At 32.4% G+C, this 25,503-nt stretch overlaps 1 pseudogene; it reads left to right on the forward strand.

The window, feature by feature from the left end:
• Positions 1-1,518: 1,518 nt before the first annotated feature.
• Positions 1,519-15,314, forward strand: LOC116109255 (annotated as a pseudogene).
• Positions 15,315-25,503: the final 10,189 nt, after the last annotated feature.

Raw genomic sequence — 25,503 nt, forward strand, 5'->3', positions numbered from 1 at the left:
TCTTCAAACATAAATTAACCCATAACCCAGATTTTTAATAAAAATGGATGTATTCCGCTGCCAGGATTTGACTTCAATTAATTAAGCAAGTTTTTAGATTCCTGGGAATCCCAAAACTTTATGCTCAAGGCTTTTTTTTTGTCTGCGAATGCATGGCTGATGGCTCCTATCATGTGGATATCAAAATTTAAACGAGACTGTTGTTGGGACTGTCTTTTAGTTTATTTTAGGTGAAACGACATTTTCCCACCCGTCAGGTTTCAAAATGACACTTTCCCACCGTCAAGTTTCAAAATAACACTTTCCTACCCTCAGTCAGATTCCGTTAGGGTTTTTTGTTATAAAAAAGGGTAATAGGGTCAATTTTAATCTAGCCGCAAAAATAAAAAATAAAAAATTGAAATCTCAGTGAGTGTCGCCTGAATGGTTGGCTGCCTTTTCTCTCTCTGCTTTCTATAACTAAAACCATTGCGATCGGGTTATTGGTTGTGTGATCAACACATCTCCACCCTTTCTTCTGCTCATCGTAGATATACCGTATTGGCTTCTTTTTCATCTTTTGTCCGACCTACTTTTTAATATACTATAGCACCACTTTGACATGGGTATTTCCGCCCATTGACACTCACTCTCAACGCTCTAACCTTGTTGCAGAACCTTACAAAATTTCACTAAGGTATGTCTATATCAACTTATATTTATCTACACTACACATATATATTTTCCCTTTCCGTCTCCTCTCTTTTAACAAGTGTGTTTACTTCAACTTTCATTGCTTTTTGTTTTTTGGGTTGGAAATGGTGGTGAAGATTTGAACTCATCAGAAGCTTAGTTGGGCATTCAATATTCTTGTTGAATTTGGAGTTAAAGATAATGGGTAGTTTTGAATTTAGAGGAAATGCATTGTTAGATTATGTAAGGGCTAAGTAGTCGAAAATCTATCTATTGTTATTTGTAGTAACTACTCGATGACCAAACTTTGCAAAGCTTTGATTGAATTTTGAAACTTTTTGGAGTTTATATTGCTTAAATTGTAGCATTAAGATGTTGTATCGTTATTATACATTGTTGATTTCGCTTCTAATGGTCTCATTTCCTATCTTTAATTTCTTGCAATGTCTAAATTCAATTGTCATTTTTTTCCTCCCTGTTCCCACATTTTGACTAACTATAAATTAAAAAGTTTTCCGAACCTTGAATTTTCCATGAGGGAAAAAAGCGTTCTAATATGAGAAAACGACATGTATATTGATATAAGATGATTGAGTAGTTTTCAATCACTTTTGTTGTCATTAAATTATGTAGTAGATTGCGTCATTGAGATTTTCATTTCTATTCAGCTTGTGTTTTCATGGTATTGATGAATCTGCTTGAAAAAGTCCTTTTAGATAAGCTCTCTTAATTATGTTTTCGTTTGCTTGATATTTCAGAATATCTATCAGTCAAATAGCTAATGGGTGGGATACTTTAAAAACAAACAAGTTCTCGACAGTCTTCTTTTGGATCTAGTTCACGTTCATGGTGTCACACAATTATCCACCGCCAACATATGCTCAACTAAGCCAAGATTATGTGTCACAGCAGCATTATGCGCCTCCTCAAAATGACTATGGTTGGGTCGTTGAGTCAAAAAGGAAATTGGAAAGGAAATATTCAAAGATAAATGATGATTACAATAGCCTTGAGCAGGTTAGATAGTGTTCTTTGTTTCTCAGTATATCTAAATTTGTATTTGTTGGATATGAACAATATAGACTATTTCCATTCTGAGTGCACATAATACTCATTCTAGCAATGTGTTCTAAGGATCCATTTCATTAAAGATGATTTTTTACTCTGTAATGGCATTTCTGACTCTAAAGTTATTGACATGAAAAGTCCATTTGACATTTTTTTCCCTTATATTGTAAAATTAAGGATCTCCGTTTATTATTACTGTTATAATAATCTGTAAGCTTCTTAACAGCGTGTATTAAGGAACTGAGATTGTATTGGAATGTTTGTTACCCTTTTTTATAACAGAAAACTCAATTTTTTATAAGTGACATTGTTTGTTTGGGCCTTATTTTTTTGGTGCTAACCGTAAAAAAAAAAAAAAAAAAAAAAACAATTCCAAATCAACATTTCAATTGATTGACTCAAGGAAAAAGTAGATAATTTTAATAAAGACTGCATTAGTTGGTGAGGGCTCATATGGAAGAGTGTATTTCAGTGCTCTGAGAAGTGGCCAGTCTGTAGTCATCAAGAAATTAGATTCCAATAAGCAACCAGACCTAGATTTACATGCTCAGGTTTGGCTTATTATTGTGCATTATCTCCAATTCTTCTATAGTGTTGCACATGTTTGTAACTCTCTGTCTCTCTCTCTCTCCGATCTCTTAAACTGAAACAACTAACCTAGAGTTCAATTGTAACTCTCGTTGCTCTCTGAAATTGAAGGGTTCTCTCCCTCTTCTGTCGTAACCCTTTCTTCTGCTCATCATACGTAATAAGGGTACAACATATTGGCTTCTTTTCCAAACGCAGTTGCCTTCTATTTTGGTGTCTTCTTGGGCTGAGATAGAGTGATTATGGTAGTGGTTTGAATGGACAACAATTCTGTGGACTAACAAAAAGCAGATTTTGTGTTCTTCCTATTCTTCGAAACTAAAGCGATTGGGGACTTAAGCTTAGCGACTATGACGACGACTAACAAAAAAAGGTTTGAAAGGGCGAGTGACGATTGGCTACGACAACGAGTGAGAGAAAAATAATGATCGCTAGATTTCATTATAAAATTAAATCCCCTGATCCGATAAGGCAAAGCTTCCTCTATGAAATTTTTGTAATTTGTGGCTACTTGGTTTTTACACTTTTTCTTCTCTATTAGTTCTACAATACTATTTTTTATCTTTGCACACAGTTTGTGGAAACCTACTGTCTTGTTATTGAATTTCCTATTCGTATTGGGTTTCACACACACACACACACACACACACACACACACACATATATATATATATATGCACTGCAATTTTACAATTTGGATTCTCGTTTTCAAATATTAGTAACGCTAGTACTTTGTTTAATTGGGGTTTAAATTGACAAAATTTAAATATAAATGCCAATTTAGGGTTTCAACAACTATAAGGACAAAACGGTAATTCTATAGGTTTTAAAATTTTTAAAAATCCAACGGTAACTTCATACATTTGAAACATTATTTTTAATTAAAAACAAGGACAAATTGGTAATTTAATTATCATATAAAGTGGAGGGCATACTAGTAATTTCATATTTAAAGAGTGTATATTTTGATAATTGTTCTGTTGATATGACAAAAATAATAAAAAATTATGAAGTCAAATATGTAAGGGTATTGTCTTTTCGGTCAAATATTAACAAAAAATACTAACAGAACTTGATGGAGGGTGGGAAAATGTCATTTTGAAACTTGATGGGTGGGAAAGTGTTGTTTTGCCAAACCTTGGGGTTGAAAAAGTTGCTCTCCCTTTATTTCAATTAACATAATATCCAAATAAAGATTTATTTAATATGCATGGTACCCAAATACAGAATTTTTACTTCAACTGTTCCATATCATTCTTTGGTTTGTTTCTTTAAGAGTAAATGCCATTTTGATGAGAAGGATGAGGGGATGTTGATGGTGGTGTCGGGGAGGTTCAATAGTGTCAGAATCAGGTTGGATTTTTGGCTTGGCCGGGATCTCCTCTGAGGATTATTTTGGAGAAATTTGAGATGTAGGAATTGTTTTGAGAGAAAAGTAATGGTGTTAATTTAAGGGCAATAATCTATAATTTATGAAACCAGGGGTGGGAACATAGAATCACCAAACCTTGGGTGCTAAAATGTCGTTTACTCCTCCTTTAATGAGGTAATCCACGTCATACTAGAGCCTATGCCCTATTAATCTATTATTACAGGAATATAAATATTTCTAATTAAAAGAACAACATTGCCAAATATCAAAGTAAATGCTGAAGATATTGGAAGGTAGTATTCACGTGATTCAAGATGATGCACAACAGGAAAGGAGCCACCAAGGGGTGAGAATGGGCTCTAGCCGCCCACTGAGGCACTGACCCTATGAAAATTTTCAATTTGTACCCTTCTATTATGTGTTGTAACATTATCACCCGTTTGTTTTATTTATCAAAGTAGACTAAAATCCCCACATTATCACCGCTTTTATTTTATTTTATTTTTCTCAAATCTCAAATACAATATTTTAATTTTGCTGCTTCTAATGTATTAAAAAGTCGTTTTTTCATGAATAATTTTTTTATATATCAAATTTTTTTCTTTGCCTCCACCAAAACGAAATCCTGGCTTTGCCGCTGATGCACAACGGTCTTAATAAATGTGTTGGCAGCTTAACCTCCGAACAACTCAGATCTCAGGTGCACAAATCCAGCAAAATTCCATTCTTCTTGCTCCCTTGGTAGAATAAGTGATTGTTGAAATTGTATTGTATATACTTAAAGACATTCATTTGGGTTAATCTTGGGGGCCACAATCACAATGTGATCACAAGAGACAATTAGATGAAATAGTTATTTTAAAATAACCAACAGACACAAATAGCTAGTTCACATGGTATTCAGCATTGAGAACATCGCCACTTCAATTTCAACTATAAGCATTTGTCAGGTTTTGAGCTGTAGACATATAAATAATTTTATTTTGTCTAATACTGAGAACTGGATAGTCCATTATTTTAATTCCTCTACCACTGTTTGGCTCCAATGATTTGGAAAGCCTTGGAAATATTTGTTAACCTTACTTGGCATTTGATGAATTCTCTTTGACCAATTTCAGCATGCCCTGTTAATCTTTTGAATGACAATTGTTTTCACAAATTTTGTTTATCAGAGACCGACTTCTTCCTCGACCTTTTCTAAGTATTCATTACTTTTCATTTTGAACATTAGGAGGACCTTTTGGATCAAATATTTTTCTCTGCTCTTGTATTTTGAACACTATCATAAACCTTTGAATGAAAGGTAAAAAGTATTCAGTTATAGTTCCGTTGGCAGGTCTATAAAAGACTCGTAAACATGCAAATTACCAACACAAGCCAGAGAGAAAAGTAAACCTGCAGTTATAGCTTAAAAGATTCATCACATCTTTTCAAAATTAATTCTTGATATCTTAAGATGGTTTATCAAATGATTATGTTGGGAACAGTTATAGCTACTCTCTTGGGGCTGATGTTCTTGCAAAGTTCAAGAGAAAAGAAAAAAAGTGGAGATGCTTTAATGAGGAATTCAGAAAAATGAGTCTTCAAAGAGATCAGAAAATGTAACACTCTCTGCTGAGGTTACTGGAAGCACTACTGATACAATCATTGTTGGTGCTGGAGTTGCAGGTTCAGCTCTGGCTTACACTCTTGCAAAGGTAATAAACTCTGCAAACTGAAATTTGTCATCTTGTTTTCAAAAACTAGGGATATGCTTTTCTTTTTGAACTTCACACAACATTTCTTCTAAACTCTGTTTCATAACATAAGAAGGAAGAAATAGAAATCATTACTAGCCTTTCTTTTCTGGCACTAGTTCACTTAAATCTGTTTGATGCAAGAATAGAAGTTGACGAGTCTCAGGAATACTCTGATTGTGAATGATCATTGAATTTGTCCAAGGAGCCATATTGATTGGATGAATAAAGAAGATATGCCTGTCCACTGAGGTTTTGAGTATGATTAAAACCTTGGTTTTTGGCTGTTTGTTGCAGGATGGTCGCCGAGTGCATGTAATTGAAAGAGACTTGACTGAACCTCATAGAATTGTAGGTGAACTCCTACAACCAGGAGGCTACCTAAAATTGATAGAGTTAGGCCTTGAAGTTAAGCAAAAAAATTAGTATAATCTGTATTCTGTTATAGTTAGAACGCTTGCATTCTAATCTGTGATATGTGTGTGCGTCCAGATTGTGTGAATCAGATCGATGCGCAGCAAGTGTTTGGATATGCTCTCTACAAAGACGGAGAAAGTACCAAAGTATCTTATCCCTTGGAGAATTTCAATTCAGATGTGGCTGGAAGAAGTTTTCACAATGGCCGGTTCATTCAAAGAATGAGGGAAAAAGCTGCATCCCTATCCAATTCATTTCAAATTGGTTTTCTGAACACTAATGAAAATTCTCCTGACGCTCAAGTTATAGAAATTATCTAAGTTTGAGATAATTTCATTTAATTTACAAACATCTTGTTTAAATCATTTTTCTTGTTTTTTGCAGTGTACGATTGGGACAAGGATCTGTAACATCTCTAATTGAAGAAGAGGGGATTATTAAAGGGGTGACTTACAAAACCAAGACAGGTCAAGAGCTGACAGCATATGCTCCCCTCACGGTTTTATGTGACGGCTGCTGTTCAAATTTGCGGCGCTCTCTCAGCAAACCTAAGGTTAGTATCCTTGTCTGTTTTGGTATGCATTTAAACAATCTGATTACTGGCTTGAATTTCTTGGAAGTTTGAAAGTACAACCACTACTTACCAAACTGGGGTGTCAGCTATCACAAGAAAACCTACTTATTGCCATAATTGTTTTGCAGTGAAGTTTATTAAATGGTACTTATCAAATTTTGCAGGTTGAAATCCCCTCTTGTTTTGTTGGTTTGATCCTGGAGAATTGTGAGCTTCCATACAAAAATCATGGGCATGTCATACTGGCAGATCCTTCGCCAATCTTGTTTTATCCTATTAGTAGTACTGAAGTTCGCTGCTTAGTAGATGTACCAGGCCAGAAAGTACCATCCACTTCAAATGGTGAAATGACGAATTATTTAAAAACTGTGGTGGCTCCTCAGGCATGTGAAATTTGTTTGAATTGATCTCTCTGCAGTTTGTTGTTTTATTTTACTACTAAAGCATAATTATGTTTCAGATTCCCCGTGAACTTTGCTCTGCTTTCATGTCTGCAATTGAGAAAGGAAACATAAGAACAATGACTAATAGAATATGCCTTCTGCTGCCCCGTCTCCACTCCTGGTGCTCTTTTGCTAGGGGACTCATTCAATATGCGCATCCTTTAAACTGGAGAGGAATGACTGTGGCTTTATCTGATATTGTTGTACTGAGGATTTCTTAGACCTCTGCGCAATCTAAATGATACACCTGCCCTTTGCAAGCATCTCCAATCTTTCTATATCCTCCGTAAGGTAAATAGTACTAGGGTGAGCGGTTCCGGGTACCCTGCATTTTCGGGGGAACCGGAACCGCACAGTGCAGGTTCCACAAAAAGGAATCGGAACCGGAACCGCACAGTACAGGTTCTTCAATTCAAGGAACCGGAACCTAAAATGCAGGTTCCGGTTCCTTTCAGGGGACACCTATAAAAAATACAATTACCCCCTATTAGTTTTAAAAAATAACAAAAACACCTTATAAGTTTACAAATACACCCCTAACAAATTTTCATTATTTATTCATTTGTGTCCAATGTAACTCATACCTGTAATCTCTAAGCAACACTTGAATTGTTAATCTTATTAATTAGTATAATATTGTTATAATGAATGTTATAATTATTAAATATCATAACCATAAATTTATAAATATATGTTATAATAATTGATTAGTATTGTATAAATTAGTAAATTACTAATGTTTAAATATAATGTCATAATCAATTAAGTAATCATTTAATTATGTAATGTTATAAATTATATGATATAATAAAGTATAATGAATTGTATCATACTATAAATCATTTAATTTATATATTAATTAAATTTCAAATCATTTAATTAATATACTAATGTTTATAGAATATTATAATTGATTAAGTAATCATTTACAAATATATAAAGTAATGTTATAATTATTAAATTTTTAATCGTTTATTAAGTAATGTAATAGTATAGTAATTACTAATGTTTATATGTAATATTATAAATTCATAACTAATTAAGTAATTAGTAATCATTTAACTTATATATGCTATAATTAAGTAAGTGATCATATCAATGTAATATAATAATATTATAATTAATTGAATAATTATTAACTATAAAGTAATGCTTAATTAATGTTTATAATGAAAGTTTATAAGGTAATTTATAATTAATTAATTCTTATCATTTAATTAAGTATTGTGCTATTGTTTATGAAGTAAATTACTAATTACTAATATTTAAAACTAATACATACTCATAATCAATTAAGTAATCATTTAATTATGTAATGTATATAATTATTGATCATACTATAATAGTATAATGTAATGTTAATGAATTAAGCAAATCATACTTAAATCTAAATTTAATCTTATAATTAATTAAATTTAAAATCATTTGATTAATATACTAATGTTTATAATGGAATATTATAATTGATTAAGTAATCATTTATAAAATATATAAGGTAATTTTAATTAATTAAATTTTTATCGTTTAATTAAGTAAGATTATGATTTATGATTTATGTTTAACATTATAAATACTTATTACTACATAAACATTAGCACCAATTTTTAATTAATGATAAAAATTTAATTATTAAAACATTACCTTATAAACATTAATTAAGAATTACATTATAGTTAATAATTACTCAATTAAATTATAATATTATTATATTACATTATATATTATGATCACTTACTTAATTATAGCATACATAGTATTATGTACATAATTACATAATTATGTATGAATTTATAACATTACATTATAATGATAGAAATTTAATATATCATAACATTACCTTATAAACATTTCATTATAAACATTAATTAAGTATTACATTATAGTTAAATATTACTCAATTAAATTATAATATTATTATATACATATATATTATGATCACTTACTTAATTATAACATTATATAGTTAAATGATTACATAATTACATAATTAGTTATAAATTTATAACATTACATTATAAATATTAGTAATTTACTATATTATTACATTACTTAATTAAACGATTAAAAATTTAATTAATTTAATATTACTTATATATTTTAATAATTTATACTTATCAATTATAACATTCCATTATAAACATTAGTATATTAATCAAATGATTTTAAATTAATTAATTATAATATAAATTATAGAGATTTATAGTAAATTACTTATTCATTATAACATTACATTTACTATTATAGTATGAATATATTATAAAGCTTAATTGGTGTAATTATGTGTAATAGTATATGTATTGTATATTTATTTAATTAGGTATTCTAAAAATTTAATTTTTTCTATTTAAATTTTTTTATTATAAATAATAGAACTCCCCCATTATTTAAATTTATAAAGTAATATTAAATATGTAAATTATAATTTTATAATGTAATGTTAAAATTCATAACTAATTATGTAATAATGTAACTTTAACTATATAATGCTATAATTAAGTAAGTGATCATAATATATAATGTAATATACTAATATTATAATTTAATTGAGTATTATTTAACTTATGTAATACTAATTAATGTTATAATGAAATGTTATAAGGTAATGTTATGTTATTAAATTTCTATCTTAATTAAGTATTATGCTAATGTTTATGTATATTAGTAATATTAATATTTATAATATAATGACATAATCATTAAGTAATTAAGTAATTTAATATGTTTAATTAATTATATAATCATACTATATGTATGTTATGTGAATTACATTAAGTAATCATACTATAAATTTTTAATGTATATTATAATTAATTAAATTTTTAATCATTTAATTAAGTTTGTACTAATGTTTTTAATAAATGTTATAATTGATTAAGAATTATACTAAAATCTATAATGTAATGCTATAATTAATTAAATTTCTAATTATAAGTCAATTAATTAACTATTTAATTATGTTTAACTTATATTAATTAATTAAGTAATAATCAATTAATATAATGATATAATTAATTATACTATAAATTAATTAAGTAATGTTAAATTATAATTATAAGTAATCATTTAACTATAATGAATGTTATAATTTAAGTATGATATTTAACTAGTAATAAATTATTAATGTTATCCATTTATCATATATAATTAATTAAATTACTATTTATTTAGATATACTTAGAACTTGATAATTGAAGTAAATAACTAAATATTATTACTCAATCAAATATACTATTTTATTCAAAATAATTCTTTTAATAACATTAAAAATGTTAAAACACTTTTAATGGATCATAATTCCAATATTCACTTAATTGATCAAAACTTTAATATTAATGTTTATAATATATTAAAGCTTTTAATATGTGTGTAATTATATGTAATAAGTATAATTGTATTTGTATATTTATTTAATTAGGTTATTCTAAAAATTTAACTTTTTCTATTTTAAATTTTTTTATATTAAATAATAAAACTCCCCCTTATTTACATTTCAAAAATATTCATTCTAGTCTAGCGTTCCAAATAGGTTCCAAAACAGGTTCCAAAACAGGTTCCAAACAGGTTCCAAAATAAGTTTCAAACCGGGTACCCCCTACAGGTTCCAAACAGGGTACCCTTTTTACAGGTTCCGGTTCCGGTTCCTCCACATGCAAGAACCGGAACCAGAACCGCACAGTAGCGGTTCCAAAAAATTGGAACCGGAACCTACCTGCACAGTGCAGGTTCTGGGTAGGTTCCAGTTTCGGTTCCGGTTCTTACCCCCGGTTCCGGTTTTATCCGCTACCCGTGCTTACCCCTAGTAAATAGCATTCATCGATTTAACTTCTGATAGCATCATTCTAGGATATATAAACAAGTTGAATTTACATGATTCTTGTTTGCAGCCAGTGGCATCTACGATAAATACATTGGCAGGTGCCCTCTACAAGGTTTTTTGTGCATCACCTGACCCACCAAGAAATGAATTGCGTCTAGCATGTTTTGACTATTTGAGCCTTGGAGGTGCTTTCTCGAATGGACCAATAGCTATACTGTCGGTCTAAATCCTCGTCCACTCAGCTTGGTTAAACATTTCTTTGCCGTCGCAGTCTATGGTGTGGGACGTTTATTGCTTCCTTTTCCTTCACCTAAACGCATGTTAATTAGTGCTAGATTGATTTTGGTACGTATCTCTACTTGTAACTAGAAATGACAGCCTCAATAGTTTTTTAATGATCTGTGTATCTTTCAATGGACTCAATTTTTCGCTAATATGTCATTTATGTATTTTTTTTTTTTTTTTTTTTAAGGATGCAACAAGTATAATTTTCCCCATTATAAAGGCTGAAGGTGTAAGAGAGATGCTCTTCCCCGCAAGCATGCCAACAAATTACGGAGTTCAGGATCTATGCTTAAGTTAGGTGAAGAAATATGAGAATCATCTCATAATTTTTATGAGATTTTGTAGGATTTATTATTAAATTGTGACAGAAAGTTCCAATTGAACTGAAACCAGACATTCTTTATACGATGTAAACCATTTTTTCAGTCTATTAATATTCAATTTTTATTTATTTATTTTTTTGCACCGGAAAAATCAGTTGCAATGTGGTTGTGTATGTTGAAACTGAAAAATAGTTGCCACTGTGAATTATGATACTTCAAGAAACAGAAAAGGTGGTAAAAATGGAGTAAAGTTCTTAGGGGTGAGCGGTTCCGGGTACTCTCCATTTTTCGGGGGAACTGGAACCGGAACCGCACAGTGCAGTTCTCAAAAAAAGGAACCGGAACCGGAACCGCACAGTGCAGGTTCTTCAATTTAAGGAACCGGAACCTAAAATGCAGGTTCAAGTTCCTTTCCAGGGTACTCTATAAAAAATCAATTACCCCCTATTAGTTTAAAAAATAACAAAAATACCTTAAAAGTTTACAAATACACCCCTAACAAATTTTGATTATTCATTTATTGGTGTCCAATGTAACTCATAACCTGTAATCTCTAAGCAACACTTGAATTCAATCAATTCATCACAATTTACATACAATTCGTCAATCAAAACCAAAACACAAATAATTATTCATCACAATTAATGTTATAATTGGCCAATTGGGTATTTATAATATACTAAATATAATTTAGTAAATTTAATATTATAAATTAGTAATGTTATAATTAATTAAGTGATCATACTACAATGTAAATTGTAATGTTATAATTAATTAAGTCATATGACTAGTTATTAAATTGTAAATTTAAGTAATTTAAATTGTTAATTATTAATTAAGTATTGTAATATTGTTATAATAGAATGTTATAATTAATAAGTAATCATACCATAAATTTATATTAATGTTATAATTAATAAAATTCTAATCATTTAATTAAGTATTGTGTAAATTGGTAAATTACTAATGTTTAAATATAATGTCAAATCAATAAGTAATCATTTAATTATGTATGTTATATTAATTATATGATCATACAATAATAGTATAATTTAAATATAATGAATTAAGTATCTATAACTAAATCTATAATTTAATAATTAAATTAATTAAATTTCAAATCATTTAAAAATACTAATGTTTATAATGGAATGTTATAATGATTAAGTAATCATATTAAATATATAAGGTAAAGTTATAATTAATTAAATTTTAATCGTTTAATTAAGTAATGTAATAATACAGTAAATTAATAATATTTTATAATGTAATGTTATAAATTCATAACTAATATGTAATCATTTAACTATGTAATGCTATAATTAAGTAAGTGATTATAATATAATGTAATATAATAAATTTAATTTAATTGAGGAATATTAACTATAATGTAATGGTTAATTAATGTTTATAATGAAATATTTATAGGGTAATGTATAATTAATTAAATTTCTAATAATTTAATTAAGTATTGTGTAATGTTTATGTAGTAAATTAGTAATTACTAATGTTTAAAACATATCATAACTCATATCCGTTAAGTAATCATTTAATATGTATGTTATAATTAATTATGTGATCATACTATAATGTAATGTTATAGTGAACTAAGTAATCAGATATAGATATTTAATGTATATTATAATTAATAAAATTTTAATTATTTAATTAAGTAATTAATAATAATTATGTAGTAATTGCTAATGTTTATAATATGATGTTATAAATTTATAACTAATTAAGTAATCAATTTAACTTGTAATCTATAATTAATTAAGTGATCATAATATAATGTAATTTAATAATGTTATAATTTAATTAAGTAATTATTTAACTATAATGTAATATTAATAATTAAATTTCTAATCATTAATTAAGTAATCATGTGTGTTTATAATGTAATGTTATAATTAATGTTTATAATATAATGTCATAATCAATTAAAATCATCTAATTATGTAATGTTATAATTAATTATGTAATCAACTAATCATACTATAATGAAATAGTGAAATGTTACAATGAATAAGTAATCATACTATAAGTCTTTATTAATATTTATATTAATTTGTTTATATAGAATATTATAATTAATTAAGTAATCATTTATATAATGTAAGTTACAATTAATACATAATCGTACTACAAATTTATAATGTAATGTGTAATTAATTAAATTTCTAATCATTAATTAAGTATTATGTAATGTTATGTAGTAAATTAGTAATTATAATATTTATAATATAATGTCATAATCAATTAAGTAATCATATTAATTATGTAATGTTATAATTAATTATATAATCATACAATAATGTAATGTTATAGTGAATAACTATTAAGTAATCATACTATAAATTTTTAATGTAACATTATATTACTTAAATTTTTAATCATTTATAAGTTTATACTAATGTTTATAATAAAATGTTATAATTGACTAGTAATTATACTATAAATCATAATGAATGCTATAATAATTAAATTTCTAATTATTTAATTAAGTATATACTAAATGTTAACTTATAATTCAGAATTAAGTAGTAATCAATTAATGTAATGCTATAATTAATTATACTATAAATCAATTAAGTAATGTTATAAAATTATAATTAATTAAGTAATCATTTAACTATAATGTAATGTTATAATTGATTAAGTATGATATTTAACTAGTAATTAAATTTATTAATGTTTATCAATTTATCATATATAATTAATTAATTACTAATTTATTATAGATATACTTAGAACTTGATAATTGAAGTAAATAACTAAATATATTATTATTCAATCAAATATACTATTTTATTCAAAAATAATTCTTTTAATAACATTAAAAATGTAAAACACTTTTAATTGGATTATAATTCCAATTATTCACTTAATTAATCAAAACTTTAATATTAATGTATTATAATATATTAAAGCTTTTAATATGGTGTAATTTATATATAATAAGTATAATTATATTCGTATATTTATTTAATTAGGTTATTCTAAAAATTTAACTTTTTCTATTTTAAATTTTTTTATATGTAAAATAATAGAAACCTTCCATTATTCACATTTCACAAATATTTCATTGTAGTCCAAGTTCCCAAACAGGTTCCAAACAGGTTCCAAAGCAGGTTCCAAACAGGTTCCAAAACAGGTTTCAAACAGGTTCCAAACCGGGTACCCCCTACAGGTTCCAAACAGGATACCCTTTTTACAGGTTCCGATTCCGGTTCCTCCACACACAAGAACCGGAACCGGAACCGGAACCGGAACCGCACAGTATCAGTTCCAAAAAATTGGAACCGGAACCTACCCGCACAGTACCGGTTCCAGGTAGCTTCCGGTTCCGATTCTACCCCCAGGTTCCGGTTCTATCCGCTACCCGTGCTCACCCTTAAATTTAAGTTCTTGTCACCTGTCTTCCAAAATGGAATGCTAGTTTTTCAGGAAATTCAGTTCAAGAAGGTTTTAGTGTCAAGTAAGAAAAGAAAATGGAGTTCCCCTAATAAGGCTTCGGTAGCAAAATTGTGAATTAATGTGGAAATGAAGAATCTGAATTAGAAAATCTATTTGAAGATCTTAAAATCTTTAAACGGCCGAACAACATCCTCCCACCCAAACTTTGCCTAAAAGATAATTTAGTACCCAAAAAGTTTTGAAACGACAAACAAACACTTTCCGCCTGAATCAATTAGTAAAACCCGTTTGATGAAGGACATGTTGGTAATTTTAATGTAGCCAAAAATACTCTTTTCAATTTTCATTATACTATTTTCACAATTAATTTTAATGTGAAAGAGGAGGAAATGCGAAAAGCTCAGGAAGAAGAGAATGAAGTGCAGAAGTTGTCACATGAGCTAATTGCATATGAAAATTTCACGAAGTTCTATAAGATTCCCTATCTGGATGGCCAATCACATATGCCCAATAATATTGTCCAGGAAAGTATTGTTGGTGATCTTTGGAGCTTTGATGATGAAGCCAATGCTGCTACCCCTTTGAACTCAACACCTCTGTAACCATGCCCTGTTTTGTTGTTTTTAATTTTTTGCATCTTGTATTGTGTATTAAGTCCTTGAAATGGGTCATTAGTTCTGTCTTTCTAGGATCGTGTTTAGATTCGTAATTTTAGCTAAGAAAGGAAGAGAAGAAGAAAAAAGATATGAGAAATAGGAGGCGAAGAAGATGAAGAGATGAGATGGAAAGAAACTGAGAAAAAAACTAGGGTTTATAAAACTTAAGAAGTCAAAATTACTTTTTAAGAATGAAAGAATATCAATAATATCATGTTAATTAACAGATTTTACTAACCGATTCTGATGGAAAGTGGTTGTTTGTCATTTCAAAACTTTTTGGGTACTAAATTGTTTAAGACAAAGTTTGGGTGGGAGGATGTGGTTCGGCCATCTTTAAACCCGTGGAATAATTTGTTTTCTCACCAATTTCTTCAAATTGAATTGCTTATAATATTAGACATTTATTTGTATGTACCAAAATGGCAACAATTCTATAAGAGAAAAGAGGAAAAAAAAAATCCTAGTTCAATTTGGCATCAAAAGAGTTTCATAAATGCTTGATGATTATTTTGAAATAGTTAAAATCCTTTGCATAAGCCAAATGCCTCATTCCATTCCACCAATCTCACCATGAAAACAACTAAGATCTCAGGATGAATTTTACATCTCCTAATCTTCCTCCTTCCAGAACCAAATCCAGAAAAATTCTTAATAGAATAAGTGATTCTAAATATGAACAAAAAAGAAAGAAAGAATTAGATGAAATATTTAAAGACATTCATTTGGGTTTATGTTGGAAGCCACAATGTGATCACAAGACACAATTTGATGAAAGAGATAAAACTATGTACTTACTTTAATAGGTTACATATTCAAAATTTTAGTCCAATTATGTTAAGATCTGTTCCATATGAATAAAGAGAAAGAAGAGACTTTTATTAATTCAATCGATACCCTATTTTCCAGACTACTACTCTTAAATACCTAACAAACCAAGCATTCCTAATGACCCTAGGAAACCTACTTAATGTAAAATACTATTTCCATTAACCAATACGAAATAGATCCTAATTAACTAATAACTTATCAGAACCCAAAACCAACTAAACTACCTCTATTGCCGCATAATCCTTGGACCATATTGGAGGCTGCCAAACCCTTCTTGAAACTCTTCTTTCATTTTCATCATTTTCATCCACATCTTCATCCACTCCCATAACGTTGCCCATCCCATTCAACACAACCTTGTCCTCAGGTTGGAAGGCAACCCCCCATATTTCTCTGCCAAATTTGCAGCATCTTCCTAGGACGCATCCTTCAAAGGTAGTCCTTCCCACTGCACCAACAGCTGCTCCACCAACCCACATTTCTGACGCATTGTACCACAACCAACCATTGTTAGAGGCGAAACCAAAGGCTAACCTTGATATGTCGAAGGCGGTAGCCGTACTGTATCTTGCAATGGCACAACGTGACATGGTTTCAATAAGGATACATGGAACACGGGATGAATCTAAGAGTTTGGTGGTAGCTCCAGCTTATAAGCGACCTTCCCCACATGCTTGATAATCTTAAATGGGCCATAGAATCATCTCCCTAGCTTGGAATACATACCACCACAAATAAAGAGTTGTCGGTATAGTTGCAACTTCAAATAGACCGAGTCCCCTTCTTAAAACTCCAAGAAACGTATGTGCTTGTTAGTTGACCGTACCATTCGTTGTTGTGTACAAAGCAAATTGTACTTCAATTCTCGCAGAATGCTATCATAAGTGGCAAGCATGTTGTCCACTACATCCAACTTAGATTCCCTTGCAGCATATGAACAGATCAAAGGAGGATCTCGACCATACACTAACTTGAATGATGTAGTGCCGCAGCTGAATGGAAGGAGGTGTTGTAGAAGAGTTCTACGTAAGAAGTCAAACCACCTTTGCACCTAGTCCATAGTAAAACAACGAAAGACTGCTCTAACATGCAGTTGATAACTTCCGTTATGCTATGCATCTGTGGATGATAAGCCAAACTATGGCTAAGTGTAGTACCGCTAAGCTGAAATAAATCCTGCCAAAAAGTACTTAGAAAAATCAGATCATGATCACTTAATATGGACTTGGGTAGACCATTTAATTTACAGACCATATGTAAGAATAATTCTGCAGCTTTAGCCATTGTAAATCCCCTACGCAGTGGACCAAAATGTGCATACTTCGACAATCTATCAATCACTATCATAATCACTGTATAACCCGCTAACATAGGTAGCCCAATAATAAAATCCATTGCAACATCATCCCCAACTTGAGTCAGAATTTGCAGGGGTTGAAGAAGGTCGGATAGAGAGAGAGCCCGATGTTTTGCTTGTTGACAAACGTGGCAAGCACGAATGAAGGATTTGACATCATGGCCTAATCCCTTCTAATAAAAATTCAAGGCGATCCTACTTTTCGTCTTGCGAATGCCACTAGTCACCCTATGGGAGAAGAGTGAAACTCATCCAATAAATGTCGCCTCAAGTCATCCCGAGGTGGCACCATAATACGCCCCTGGTAAAACAACAAATTATCATGAACAAAATAACTCGGTTGCAAACTTGGGTCCCTTTGCACCATTGTGATCAACTTGGCACATGTGGCATCTTGAAGAAGGGCCTCTCAATTTTGCTATAAAATGTCAAAAACCAGGACTGTTAAAGCAAATACTGTAGGCTCCTAGGTTACCTCATGATGGTAGGACAAAACATCGACAATAACATTGTCTTTTCCTAGCTTGTAAGGGACGGTAAAGTCAAAGCCGAGCAACTTGATGAGGTACTTGTGTTGTTTGAGTGTATGAATCACTTGCGATCGTAAACTCTGCTGATAAGTGTAGATAAGAAATTTACACCCCAAGAGATACTGACGCTAATGCATCACAACTTCCATGACTACGAATAACTCTCTCACATATGCAAAAGTTCGTTGCAGTCTTGACGATAGTTTCTTACTAAAGAAAGCAATCGAATGACCTTGTTGCATGAGAACAACCTCTAAGCCTATGCCCGAGGCATCGATTTCAACCACGAACATGTCTTGGAAATTTGGTAACGCCAAAACATGCGCTTTAGTCATTGCCAATTTTAGATTATCAAAAGCGTTCTAAGCTTCTGTGGACCACACAAACTTGTTCTTCTGCAGTATGGAGGTAAGGGGTGCCCAACGTAGCATGAGACTTTATGAAACACTAATAATACCCAGTTAACCCTAGGAAGCCAAAGAATTGTCGTATTGTGCTTGGAATAGGCCAATCGGATATGGCTCGAATCTTTGCTAGGTTAGCTTCTACCCCCTCAACTGAAATAATATGGCTTGGGTACTCCTGAAGATTGACACCAAATACACACTTTTCCCTTTTTAGCAAACAACTGATTTTCCTTCAAACACTATAGTACAATCGAAAGATGGTGCACATGATCCTCCAGCCCACGACTATACACTAAGATGTCGTCAAAGAAAATAATAACAAACTTACACAGGAATGGATGAAATACGTCATTCATTGTACTCTAAAAGGTTGTCGGAGCGTTAGTGAGACTAAGTGACATCACCACAAATTCATAGTGACCCTTGTGAGTGCGAAATGCCATTTTGAAAATGTCTTCCTCTGCCATTCAGATTTGATGGTAACCAGAACGAAGATCAATTATAGAGAATATAGTCACACCAAGCAATTCATCCAGAAGCTCATCCACCATAGGAATGGGAAATTTGTCAAGAATGGTGATTTTATTTGAGGCCCTATAATCCATGCATAAACGCCATGAACCATCACGTTTTTTAACCAATAAAACCAATAAGGAAAAAGGATTGCAACTTGGATGAATAAACCCGCTCTTTAGCGTTTCGCGCACCATGCACTCTAACTCACCCTTTTGAACATGGGGATATCGATACGATCTAACCTGAACAAGTGGGGCAGCAGTAAGGAAATAAATTTGATGATCACTAAGGCATTGAGGAGGCAGCTCTATAGGGATCCTAAAGACTGGCCCATAATGTGTCAAAATGCTACTAATGGCTGGTGTAAGAGCTGAATTTTGTAGTTGTGTACCGGGTGAAATGGAACCTGAAATATCAAAACATTGGAAAGATTTATCAATGGAATTCATATTGAACAAACATTCTAATCGATGTAACTGAATCGGTGGAATGCGTTGAGGTTGTTGGCCTTGCAAAGTCAAAGAGTTTCCCTTCTAATTGAAGGAGATGGTTAAGGCCTCGTGATCCATAACGATAGGACCCAAACTCGCCAGTCATTGCGCTCCCAAAACAAGATCGGTGCCACGAATTGGTAGGACAAATAAATCCACTGGAAATTCATGGCCATCCAGTTGAAGAAGAACATTTGCACACAAACCAAAACAACACATGTGATCCCCATTACCAATCATTATGGTAAAATTGGTAAAGGCAACTATAGAGAGACCAGGATGAACAACCACTCACTCTTGTATGAAATTATTGGTAGAGCCACCACCAATTTACACTTCCACTTGCTGTCCTTGAAAACGCCCACTCATTCGGATGGTACTTGGATTGCGCTGTCCCAATGAGGCATGTAGACTAATTGCCGCCACCTTTTGATCCCTTAGATCGTCATTGTTCGTGGTCTTAATCTCAGTTAACAGATCCTCACCCTCATCAATAGTGAGTAAGTAAAACTTGGCCTTACATCAATGTCCAGAATGAAAACGTTCATCACAATTAAAACACAGTCCCTTTTCACAGCACGCCTAAATTTCAGCTGACTTCTTTAACGCAAGCAATGGGACTGGATCGTCTTTAGGAAGATAAAAAGGGTTTATTAAGACAGCAGTTACGTGTTTAGGTTCACGTAATTAGGATTCTCAAAGACCAGGATATAGACCATCATTCAGGCTACCACCCCTTCTACCCACACCAGAGCCACTTCATCATTTAGATGCCTGAAGACGATCTAGTCCCATTGCTTGCGTTAAAGAAGTCAGCTGAAACGAGTGAACCTCATGCTAAATATTAGATTTCAGCCCGAAATAAAACAACTAAGGAGAAAAGAATGAGAAACACTTGTGACTTTATTGGACAACTCCTCAAATTGATCCTGATATTCAATAATTGACCCTTTCTACGAAATCTTGGCCAATTGCCCCTGATAATCCACAAAAGCCGATGAACCAAAAAAAAATTTGTAAATCTTGTAGGAAGGGTAGCCATGAGCGAAGTTGTCCATTGGCGTGCACCCAATGATACCAAGACAATGTAGGGCCTTCCATATGGAAGGAAGTGATGGTCAAGCTCTACGCATGCAGAGTATCCTAATAATCAAAAAATTGTTCATCCTGAAATTGCCAGCCTTCAAGGTCTGTACCATTAAATAAAGGAACTTCCAACCGAAAAGGCTTGAAAAGAATGCCCCTAGAATTAGTGTGTTGGGATCCTGAAGCAGTAGAAGAAGTAGCGCCTCTTGTTGGGGCAATCGCACCACCTCCCGTCAACAATGGCTCACTAATTTGTGACTGTTGCCTGTTGGTGTCTTGAGCCAGAGAATGCTAAGGAAAAGAAAGTAAGAAAATGAGTTGAGAGAGGTTGAAATTCATTGCATTAACACTAAAAATTTATACAACAAAACAGCCCACTATTACACCAACTTTTCAAATATATTTACAAATTTGAAATTTAAAACAAAGCTTACAACTAATATAGCCTTAATTACAACTGAGTACACCTAAACTCATCACCAAAAGATATCAACTTCAGTAGCTCTTACATGGCAGAATGCAAGGCAAAATCAGGGGACTTCTTGGCTCAAAAAACTTTCAAACTAAACTGAAATTCAGTTGAATTTCCAGCAAAATATCACTGCATCAACATTCTTCCTTGATAATTTTGTTGGAAACACCAAGTCTGAGTCTGAAATCTTCAAACTTGGTTTTGGAAACAGCCACTTGAAATTCATCCCTGCAGTGAATCAATTCCACTTCACCAACTTGCTCAGCCTCTCTCACTGCATGAAACTTAATTTTTATGTGCTTTATATGTCCATGGTGCACTAGATTTTTAGCCATTGCAATAGCTGATTAGTTATCACACATGATTGTAGTATGCTTTACTTGTTTCAGCTTCAAATCTTCTAATATTTTTCTCAGCCAAATGGCTTGTTTCATAGTAGCGGCAGCCAAGATATATTCTGCTTCTGCTATGGATTGAGCCACAGTTTCTTACTTCTTAGATAACCAACATATTGCACTACAATTCAAGAAAAATGCATACCCTGAAGTGCACCTCATGTCATTTGTTGAACCAGCATAGTCACTGTCAGAAAAACCAACCAATTTGAAGTCTTTTGATCTCCTGAACCACACCCGAAAGTTAGTGTTGCCCTTCACATATCTTAACACCCTTTTTGCGCCCTTGAAATAAGTCATTGTTGGTTAACTCATAAATCTAGATAGGTTGACTCATAAATCTAGATAGCAAAATCGTGGCATACATTATGTCTGCCCTAGTTGTTGTCAAGTACAATAAGCATCCAATTAAGCTTCTAAATAGCCCCTCATCCACTATCATTGCACCATCATCTTTGCTTAACTTCAGATTGGGAACCAATGGAGTTTTTACTGGTTTGCAATTCTCAATGCCAAACTTCTTAAGAACTTCATTTGCATACCTTTCTTGGTATACAAAAATCCCTTCACTGGACTGATCTATCTCCATACCAAGAAAATATGTCATTTCCCCTAAATCAGTCATTTCAAATTCACTTTGCATGGACCTCTTAAACTGATTCAATTGCTCAACATTGCTCCCTATAATTAGCAAATAATCTATATATAAAGAGACTAAAATCAAGTCACCTTCAGCCTTCCTAACATAGAGTGTATGCTCATTAGGGCTCCTAGTGTATCCTAGGTTACATAAATAGTCATTTATTTGGTTGTACCAGGCTCTAGAAGCCTACTTTAGGCCATACAAGGCCTTCTTTAAGAGATACACCTTGTCCTCTTTACCTTTGACTTGATAGCCTTCGGGTTGCTCCATAAAGATCTCCTCACTAAGCCAACCATTTAAGAATGCTGATTTAACATCTAACTGGAATATTTTCTAGTTAAACTAAGCTGCTAGAGCAAGCAATAACTTGATGGTGTCATGCCTCGCTACCAGGGTAAAAGTATCAGAAAAATCTACTCCTTGTTGCTATACAAACCCTTTAACCACAAGTCTTGCCTTGTGTTGTGAACTAATCCATCAGGATTGAGTTTTTTCTTGAAGATCCACTTCACGTGGATTACTTTTCTATTTGTAGGTCTGTCAATAAGTTCCTAAGTTCTATTCTTTTCTATCATTGACAGCTCCTCCTGCATTGCAGCCCTCCATACTTTTGACTTTGCAGCTTCATTGTAATTCTAGGTTCAAGCACAACCATGTTGCATCTTGCATACACATCAGCCAAAGTTATGGTTCCTCTAACCAAGAACTCTTCATCCTTTTCGGCTTCTGCTTCATCAATCAAGTATTCTATCTGTTGGAGTGGTCTAAATTCTTCATCAATCTTCTTCTCTTCCCAGTTCCAGATTGATCTCTCATCAACCCTTATATCTCTTGTGATCATAACTCTCTTGGATTTAGGAATGTAGACCCTATAGCCTTTGGATTGACTATTGTACCCTATAAAGATTCCAACTTCAGCTTTGTCATCCAACTTTGTCCTCTTGTTTGCTGGAACCAAGACATAACAAATATTCCCAAATATCTTGAGATGATTCACTGCTGGTTTTACTCCACTCCAAGCTTCAAATGGAGTTTGATCATTAACAGCTTTGGTTGGAAGTCTATATTAAGAATATAGACCTCTGTATTAACAACTTCAACCCAAAACATCTTGGGAAGTTTCTTCTCAGCAATCATGCATCTTGCCATCTCCATGATTATTCTATTTCTTCTTTCACTGACCCTATTTTGCTGTGGGGTGTATGGAGTGGTGAATTGGTGCATAATCCCAGCTTCTTTACAAATAGAACCAAACTCACTTGATGTATATTCTGTCTCATTGTCACTCCTTACTGCTTTGATCTTCAGCTCTGCTTGATTCTCCACTAGAAGGTTGAATTTTTTGAACACAGCAGTCACCTCATTCTTCTACTTTAGGAAATGCACCTAGGCCATCTGGGAGAAATCATCAATGAATAGAACAAAGTACTTACTTCCATTCAGTGATTTAGTTTTCATGGGGCCACACACATTAGTGTGGATCAGTTGGAGTTTATCAGTTGCTTTCCAGGTCTGATCTGATGGAAAATATGGCCTACTAAGTTTACCAAGCTGGTAGGTTATGCAAAGGCTCTTATTCCCTTCAATTTCAAGTAAGTCTAAGACCATGTTTCTACTTAATTTTAAGCTCTTTAAGGCCAATATAGTGGAAATGGCCAAGCCTTTTGTGTCAAAGCTCAGACTCTTCTAGCCTACTGGTTAGTGCAAGCGTTTTTGATTTTTTTCCACTAATCGGGAAGCTCTTTCCCAACATCTTCACACTCATCAATTCATTTCCCTCTTTATCTAATATAACACATGATTGATTTTGAAAAAGCAAGGAGTAATCCTTTTCTAACATTTGTCCAACACTTAATAAATTCTGATTAATCTCAGGTACATACAAAACATTTGAAATAATTTTTATACCTGATTGTGTTAGGACAACAACATCACCAATTCCCTTGGACTCCACATAATCACCATTGCTTATTTTGACTCTGGAGCTGTATGACTCATCCAGCTTGATGAAATTTTACAAATCTATTGCCATGTGGTTGGTGCAACCGCTATCTATCAGCCAAACCTTATTGCTGACCTGAGTTGTATAACATGAAGCCACAAAAAGCTGTTCAGACTCATAGCCTTGTTGTTGTGGCTGAGTTCCTTTGTTCTTACACACCTTCTCAATGTGGCCAAATTGTTTGCAAGCGCTACATTGAATTCTAGGCCTAAACCAACACCTCTTCTCGAAATGGCCTTTCTTTCTGCAGTGACAGCAAGGTGGATACTCCTTCATCCCATCTGGTTTTCCCCACTGGTCATTACTTCTTTCTTTCCCCTTCTTATCTCCAGCATACCTCCCATTATTTTCTTGTGCAAGCTTGCCTTTGTAAGTTGCCATCATTGCACCCTCACTTGTGTCTTCTTGCCTCAAGAGTCTTCTTTGCTCTTGAGCTTGCAAGGCATAAGTGTAATATGAGACATGTCCTTTGAGTCCTCAAGAGAAGAAATTTTGGACTCAAACCTTTCGGGCAAGCTCACCAAAACTTTCTCTACAACTCTTCTATCGTCAACTCCACTCCTCTCCTAACAACTTGATTTTGTTGACTACACTTATCAACCTGTCAACATACTCCTTCAACTTCTCAGATTCTTGCATCCTCAACTTCTCAGATTCTTGCATCCTCAACATCTCAAACTCATTTCTTAGATTCAGCACTTGCATATTCCTTGTAGTGTCACTTCCCATGAATTCCTCTCTCAACTTGTCCCAAGCCACTTTTGTAGTTTCACAGGCCATTATCCTTGTGAATACAAGGTCTGTTACAACATCATGAATGTGGGACAAGGCTCTCGAAGCCTTAGCAGCTTCTTCTTCAAAGATTCTAATCTGATTTAGAGTTGGATTTGGACCTAATTGTGCTGGCTGCCTATTCTCCTCTACATACTACCACAAGCCTTAGCCTCGGAGGAAATCTTTCATTTTTACAACCCACGTGTGATAGTGTTCACCATTAAAAACTAGAGGTGACATCAAGGCTGATTGAGCAGCCATCGGTTCAAGCTAGAGGTCCGAAGCAAGAGAAATATGAAGTCTGAAACAGAGAGCTCTTGAGCTAAGATGAAGGATTGAACATGGAAGGGAGAGATTTCAAGTTTTTAGTATGGCTCTGATACCATTTGTTGGTGTCTTGAGCCGAAGAATGCTAAGGAAAAGAAAGTAAGAAAATGAGTTGAGAGAAAGGTTGAAATTCATTGCATTAACATTATAAATTTATACAACAAAACAGCCCACTGTTACACCAACTTTTGAGAGATATTTACAAATTTGAAATTTAAAACAAAGCTTACAACTAATATGCCTTAATTGCAGTTGAGTACACCTAAACTGATCACCAAAACATATCAACTTCAGCAAATCTTAC

This window comes from Pistacia vera, unplaced genomic scaffold (assembly GCF_008641045.1).
Source record: "Pistacia vera cultivar Batoury unplaced genomic scaffold, PisVer_v2 Contig577, whole genome shotgun sequence".
Classification (NCBI taxonomy): domain Eukaryota; kingdom Viridiplantae; phylum Streptophyta; class Magnoliopsida; order Sapindales; family Anacardiaceae; genus Pistacia; species Pistacia vera.